The sequence below is a fragment of the Furipterus horrens genome, unplaced genomic scaffold (genome assembly GCF_987537825.1).
Source record: "Furipterus horrens unplaced genomic scaffold, mFurHor1.1.pri manual_scaffold_3, whole genome shotgun sequence".
In the NCBI taxonomy this organism is placed as follows: Eukaryota; Metazoa; Chordata; class Mammalia; order Chiroptera; family Furipteridae; genus Furipterus; species Furipterus horrens.
Window position 1 is genome coordinate 22,752,950 of NW_028327173.1, and position 7,980 is coordinate 22,760,929.

General features: G+C 53.4%; 1 protein-coding gene across 2 annotated transcripts in view; it reads right to left on the minus strand.

The window, feature by feature from the left end:
* The window catches only part of DLGAP3 (DLG associated protein 3), a 58,069-nt gene extending 51,236 nt beyond the window's left edge, over positions 1 to 6,833 (minus strand). The window contains exon 1 of one of the 2 annotated variants that reach the window (XM_090269076.1): positions 6,671 to 6,833. The gene's annotated coding sequence lies outside the window, so the exon portion shown is untranslated. Of the gene's footprint in view, positions 1 to 2,651; positions 2,766 to 6,670 lie in introns of those variants that run through there. The other variant, XM_090269075.1, reaches the window with a different exon arrangement.
* Positions 6,834 to 7,980: the final 1,147 nt, after the last annotated feature.

Sequence of the window (7,980 nt, forward strand, 5' to 3'; positions counted from 1 at the left end):
GTGCACAGTCACACATATATTCATCACTAAGTTAACACCACACACATAGGTTTAAGTAATTGCCTTCACAGTCACATATATACATGGATGCATACATAAGTCATACATGTATATGTGTCCACACTTATACACAAACTGATAAATATGTTTGTACATATTCACACAGCATACTCACACACAGGCAGAAATACACATGCACATGCACTGGAATAGCAGAAATATGCGACCCCTCCTCTGGCCTCTATGCCGTGCACAAAGCCAGAAGTCCATATTCTCTCTAAGGGGCACCACAAGTTTGCATTTGCTCTCTACTCTTGCCAGTCTCCCACTTCTCCATTTGGGAAGTCGTTTCTAATATCAATACAACGTGCCCAAGAGGCAGTCCCCACCCCCTATTTACACAAGTCTTTAATTCTAAAAGGGAAAATGAAAAGAAAATATCAAGGCCAGAGTTCTTCCTCCCAGTACCTCTGGGTATTGTCCATTGCTCCCAGACTCCGAAACAGTTATTGGAGCAAAGGAAGAAACAGTAAGAAAATTATCTCTGGGCCCTAAAATCTCCTAAGATGATTTTTTTTCTTCCCTAGAGGGCAGCTTCATGATGTTTAGTGAACCCCTCCTATCCAAGCCCAAAGGCCCTGCCAAGGGGAGGACAGACCTGGAGGCTTAAAAATGTAAGGTGGGGGGGGGGGGTGACCTGGGCTCAAGATAACAAAAGAAGCAAGTATTTAAAATACAGGAGCTGAGTAGGGAGCAGGGAGGCAAACTGAAGACACTTCCCAGCAGGAAAGCTGCTGCTGGAACACTGGATCATGAATAGCAGGGCTCTCCAAGAGGCCAGGGAGAAGGGGGTGGACAGCCAGCATTCTACATGGGGGTGGAGGGGTGACTGCTTCAGGCAGTGGCAGTAGCTCCAAAGTAAAGTCTTATCAAAGCTGTTATGTAACCAAGGGAGCTGAGAGGAGCACAAACACCTGCCCTCCCCAAACAGGCACCCACACCCACACCCACCACCTCCCAGCACCCACAGCACAGGAAAACTCAGCTCCTCCCAAGCAGCTAGAGGATGGGAGGAATCAACTTGAGTTACATCAAAAACATGATTGGTGAGGGGTTCCTTGTTAATTGAAAGTCACATCTGGGAAGGGATGAACTGGTACAGTTTGGGGTCCCTAGATACCCCATCTCTTTTCTTGAACTTCCTGCCAAACCTAATTTTGCCCAGCTTCATCTGGAAACCCTCTCCTGCCCCTCCCCTCAAGAAGGATCCTATTTGAATATTTGATTGTGCTCTTGAGGATGGGAGGCAAAGCTGCCATCAACCCTTCCTGCTGTTGTTCCCCCACAGTCTCATCTGCATGTCTTGACATTTGGCTCTCATCCCCCTGGGATGACAAGAAAAGGGGCCTGGAGAAATCATTCCATGCTCTATTCCCTTCAAAGTTACAAAGACAGTATAAGAACCCAGAAAACTGAAATGACCCTGACCCTAGGTTGCTGGGGAAAAGATATCCAAGCAAACTGAGAATTGAAACCCAGACCTTACCCCCCAATTTGAAGTTTTTCTCTGCCAGCTCTTCCTCTTTTCCCGTTGCCCCATCTCCAGTAGCCTCCTCCTTCTCTGCTCTATGGCATTGAACAACCCCACCCACTCCTTAAATCCTTTGCTTGGAAATCTTCCTTCCCAATAAAAGCATCTCCCAAATGCTGCTCTGAGGTGTGGTTGGGGTGGGCAGAGCATAAGACAGGCTTGCAGGCTATTTCACTGTACGCTGTCCAAAACTCCAAAGTATGGTGGGCAGGGGGATACCACACAGTCCATGAAATTACCTTGAACTTTTGAGATCTAACCATCCAGGCCTAACCAGCAAAACATAAGCTCTCCTATTTCAGAATTGCCTGGAACCTGAACTTCTGGGACCTAGGGGGAAAAAGGCTGGTGCTAGTACCCCCAAGCTTGTAATACTAAAAACTACATGATAAGAGAGCTCACAGTCACAATACCATCCTCCATCCCTACCCCCACACTAGCAGTAGGGTGGTTTTGCAAAGGGGAAGGGGAAACTAAAACAGGGAAGAAGTCCCTTTTCCAAATACCATGAATAACTGTGAGGCCTAAAGCCATAGAGAGGACCCCCAAACCTCTGTTTCCATCCAGGAATTCTATCCTTGGAAAGTGGGTTATCTGGGAGAATTTTTCCAGTGAGCCCTCAGCACTGTCAACTGCCTTTCCATCATCCGCCCCAAGGCAGCCCCATTCAGGACCCAGGACAGTTCCGAAGGAGCGCATTCCCCTGAGTCCCTTTCAGCACTCGGGACAGCTCCCAGGGATTGAGGGCTGCGTGGCCAGAAACCCAGCCTGCCAGAAAGGAGCAGGCTTGCCCTACCACAACCCTCTTCAGAACAGAAGCCCCTCTTCCCTGCCCCCCCCCCATACTCGCTCCCATCCACCGAAGGCATCTGGTACCCTTCCCTTCAGTCTCTGTCCAGAGAGTGAAAAGAAACCCAGACAGGAGGCTTCCCTGAAGGAGCCTAGAGACAGGACCCCACCCACCTCCTTACAGCCCTGAGCCTCTCAACGCCACTCACAGCCGGTTCTAAACACCACTTTGCCTTCCTAACCACCACCCCCAAATAAAAGAAATACTCACGTGGGGGCTCCCAGCCCTGTAGGCAGATGTAGTGAAGGGAGGCAGAGAGATGTAGCTCACCACACCCTGTTGTGAGCCCCCTTTCTGAAGGAGCCAGCTCCCATCTGAACTGGGGGGGAGGAGAGACATGTGGAAGCACTGAGTGATGGGGAGGGGAAAAAGGAGAGGGAAGGAGGCAGGAGCAAGGGACTGCAGGGTGGGGGTGTTGGGATGGGGGTGAGGGAATCCTTTTTAATTTCATTCTCTTCCTATGCCTACATCAGCCCTGCAGGCTCAGCTCTTTAATATTTACACATAGGAAGAGAAGATGAGAAAGAATAGAAAGAGAGGGGGGCAGAGGATACCTGAGCTCAAAGGGCATAGAGGCAGGGGCCTTTAGGATCTGGGAGCTTGGGGGTCCCACACCATCCCCAGCCCACTGCCTTCTGAGCTCTTGACTGGAAAGAAGGAAGAAGAAACCCTGGGACTATTTTGTCCCTTTGTTAACAAGGCACTTTGAAGCTGCATCAGAAAAAGATCAGATCCCAACCCACATACCTGGACACCCCCACAAACCCAGATTTCTTGGGTGCCTTATGTGCAGATGGTAGAGGCAATATTCATACACAAGCATGTTCTGGTGCTTGAAAGCATGTGGGCTGCAGTGTAAAAGCACATGAACATGTCATCTATCGTGTACAGGTTTAATCAAGTATGTTTTGAGTGCATTGACATGTAACAACCCAGACAATCATATGCAAATTATGTAACCAATTGTGTAAACCAGCCCCCAAGTGACCTCCCCTGGATCTTCAGCTACAACCCCAAGGACAAGGCCACCCACCTCCCCAGACTCCCTTATTCACAAGCCCCTCCCTCACAGCCTCGCTTTTTCTTTCTGTGACATGGGGAGAAGGGCTGGTGGGAGGGCATGCAGCATTTGAGCCCAGGGACTTGACAACTTATTAGCAACAATGAGCTGGCAGCCCGTTACCATAACGATGGTGCCACTGCCTCACCCCAGCTCAAACCCAGACTCCCCAGACAGCAGGAGGGCCGCTGAGCCAGCAGCCTCCAGACTGGAAGGAGAGTGGATAAAGAGGGAATGAAGACAAACACTTGTATAGTGGAGGGTGCATCTCTGTTCTTCCAACCCCCACTGAAAAACAAAGCTTTGAGCCCACCAAGTGGGAATGAAGTCAGACTCTGGAAAGGCTTCCTGACCATGGGATGGTAAGAAACTGGAAGGGGTCCATACAAGCTCCGCTAGACAAAAGCTTCTGCTGTCACTTGCTCGCTTTGGCCCCTCACTCCAAGAACCTCTTCTACTGATCTTAGCAGACTAAGAGAAAACCAACCAAACAAGAGGCCCCGCTCTGAATTTTAGTCTTCCCATTTGTAAAATGGGAACAATTATCATTACCATTTACCCTAGCCTCCTGGAAGGTTTAATTAGTGAGGGTTTCAAGGTAACCACAGACCTTTTCAAAATCAGACAAGCCCCAGAAGTTTCCCTACCCAACAGAAACCCACAAAGTAAGGAACTGTCAGACCAACTAGAGGCAAAATGCACCAGAAACTGGGTAGGATGAAAAGAAATGAAACTCAGCCAGCTGAAGCCCCAATATCAGCTGGAGAGGGATGAAAGCTGAAGAAAGCAGGCACTACCACAGGAGAAAGTCTGGGAGTCTGGCTCGAAGCAGCTCTAGCCCCTCACCAGCAGGAATCAAGACAAGCCTATAGCCTACTTTGGTGGTGGGCATGGCTAGGAATCCCTATCTCCAGAAACATCTGTAGCTCCCTCTCTTTGGAAAGGGGTCCCAACTTGAAGTATCTATATATAGTCTTGGGCTTATTGAGTCTTTAATTCTTCTCCCCAAATCTCTGCTCAGTTCTGACAGGAATGGGGAGAGGGAAGAGGTTTCCAGGAATAGAAAGCAACATGGAGGGTTATAAAATTCCTGGGCTGGGACTAACCAGGAACTCACAAACTTGCTGTGTGACCTTGGACAAGTTTCCACCCTTCTCTGGGCTTCAGTGTCTTCACTTCATAATTAAGAGGTTGGACTAAGTTAATTCTAAGGTTCCTCCCCTAACAATCATTTTATAGTTACATACAAGCTGAGTCCTTGGACATGAGCTCCCTGGAATAAAATTCAGTGGGCACAGCCTGTCACATCAGTGGGGCCACAGGGGTCGCGCATGCAGGGATGGTATCTGAGGATGTTCATCCTATGTTCATGTTCCTTTTAGAAACACCTGCCACCCTAGCCCTCCCAGCTCCCTTTTTAGACCCTGATTCACTGCCAACTCACAAAGCCTCTCCTCCTCTCCCTCCTCTCCCCTCCTCTTCTCTTCCTTTTAACCCCAGCACTCAGGAATGCTGGGCAGAGGTGGAGGTCAGTGCTCCCATGGTCAGAGAGAGCACAACAGGGAGTACCAACCTCTAGCCATGGCCCAACACAGCTCCTTGAGTCACCAAGAACTCGGATGGAGCCTTTCTGTACCACTGGCTAGCAGTGTGGGATTATGGGAAATGCAATTCAACTCTGAGCCTCAACATCCTCATCTATAAATTGGCATTATAGTAGACTGAACTACATGAGATTGCTGTTTTTGTAGGTTAAAAAAAAAACAGGAACAGTTGAATACTGGCAATTTCATATGGCTTAACTCGCCCTGCCTGCTTCCCAGAGCTGTTGGGGAGATAAGAAAGAGTTGAGAGGGGAGCATTTTTCAAGAGCCCTGGACTAATATAAAGGTACTTTTATTATTATTATTATTATTATTATTATTATTATTATTATTATTATTATTTCAAAGTGCTTCAGCACAGACCCACCTAGAGCCAGTGGGCTGAACCAATGATCCAGAACTTGGAAATTTAGGGCTCGAAAGTCTAGGAGACATCCACCTGCTGTGATAACTAAGAACAGGGCAGAAGCTTCCACCTGGCCTCCTCAGTCCCTGGTTCTAAAGGTCCCTGGGTGAAACATTACTGAGATGACACACGTTCTCAGGCCCCAAGAAGAAGCACCCATACTCTACAGCTCACCTGAAGCACCGCCACCACCAGAGGCCCCAGCAGGCAGCAAGAACACAACCAGAGCATCACAGAAAGTACCACCTGAGGTAGGTGGAGGTGAGGACCAGGGCAGGGAGTGCAATGCCGCTCTTGCCTTGGGCGGGAGTCGGGGAGGCCATGGTGAGAGGGGATGATCTGACCTCTGAAAAGTCTGATCTCCCTGCCCAAAACCCCCACCACCATGAATCCCCTGGGGTAGCCAGGAAGGAATGAAGCCCAGATGTGGGTGACTCAGAGTGAACCCTGCTCAGTTATATTCTCATACATACGCCCAACACACACACACACTCATACAGGCCACAGATACCTGTATCCACTCACAGAGACACAGGCACACACATACATACACACAGAGACACACAGGTACATGAGGTAGCAACACACTCTCATTCACACACATGTGCACAGATACATACACAGTAGCACTCTCCACACACTGCATACACCCACGGACACGCACAGACACTCGCCCACAATGACACACACTCACTGCATACACTCACTGGCACACACTACTCCCCACAGACCCACACACTCATCACAGACACAGAGTGACACGCACTCACACTCACACACCTGCAGAGGAAACTTCTCTCCGGATCTCCCCAACACCACCAGTTTCCCCCACAACCCAAGCCTCCAGCCGGGCTGGGCCGGGGCTGGCCAACCCCCGCGGCGCTGCCCAGGAGAGCGGGTCCTCGCTCCTCGCTCCTCGCTCCGCGTGTTCCCCCCGCCGGTCCCTCGGGTCGCCAGGCCAAGGCGAAGGCGAAGGCGAGGGCAAGGGCGGGGGCGGGGGCATCGGAGAAGGCCCAGCCCTCGCCCCTCCCGGGCCGGGAGCCGAGGCCGCTGGAGCCCGGGGCGTGGGCGGCGCCGGGGCGGCAGCCAGGCCGAGGACTGGGGGCGCTGCAGAGGGCGCGGCGAGCGCGGCCCGTCCCCACCCCTCCCCGCCGCTTACCTGGCCCAGCTCGGGCTCCGGCCGGGTTACATGGTGCCAGCGGCCCGGGCTGGGGGCGCTGCGGCGGTGGGCAGGCGAGCAGGGACGGGGCCCGGCACTGCGGAGCCCCGAGCGAGCGCCGAGCGGTAGCGGGCGCGGGAGCGGGAGGCGGCCAAGCCACGGAGGCTGGATTTCCCGGGGACCAGGAAGGGGAGGCGGGGGGATCCCGCCCGCGCGCTCCGCCCCCGCCCCCGCCCCCGCGCAGGACTGCCGAGCCCGAAGCCCAGAGAGGGAGGGGTGCCGAGCTCCCCGCCCCCGCACCGGACCCAGGAGGGCCGAGGTCGCAGCCACCGGCAGCCGCCACCGGGGCCCCTGAAGAGCGCGCGCCCAGTTCAGGGACAACACTGGGGAGGCCCAGCTGGGGGACCACCGAGTTTGTGTCCACCGGGGACCCGGGACCAGGCACACAGTGTCACGGCCATGCACAGCTGACCTAGGTACAAGGACCGAAGCCCAGTGGCGGGGCTGTTGGGGTGACAGTCACACTACCACAGGCATGGTCTCGCACCCCATCGAGGCTGTCACACCCTGAATGTCACACACAGCCCCCCAGGCACACCCCCTAGGAGACCCTCCCTCAGGTTTTCCCGGTCAGATCGCCGACTTCAGTTCCTAGCCGCGGTTCACAGAGCCCCCTTCCTCTGCCCCAGCCCCTTCCAGTGTGGGGCGCTGTGCCCGGCCTCAGAGCCACGGACAAGCGTCCCCCACCCACACAGTCCGCACAGCCGAGGCATCCCCAGTATGGAGGGAGAACCCCGCTATACCTGCCGAGTTTGCTGGGGCCCCCACCTGTGCCCACGGTGTCCGCCCACCTCTAGGCCCTGAGCCAGGGGTTGTGCCAAGGTGGGGGCGGAGTGGAGGAGGGAAAGGGGACTGTCCGGAGCACCGGCGGAGGCTGCAGAGCCTGGACACAGGCTGCGGGAGCCAGGAGAGGAGGAGGAAGCTGACTGCAGCAGTCTCTGGCTTGAATCCGTCTTGGCGCCCAGAGCGATGCTGTAATGAGGGGGAGGGGGCCGCACTGGGGAAGCCGCAGGGGGAGGGGCTGAAGATGAGGGGAAGGATTTGATTCTGAATTCCGATTTCGAACGGTGGGTGTGCGGGGATACTACCTCAGGCGCCCAAAGTTGGGGTGGAGAATAGCATGCATCCTTGAAGCCCTGTTCCTCTGTCCCTTACTTCACCTTTTTTGATCTTGGAAGCTTTGGGGTGGTGAAGTGTGGGCTTCGGAGACTGTCTTCCTCTCTAGAAACAGACCTTCAAGTAGTTCCGAT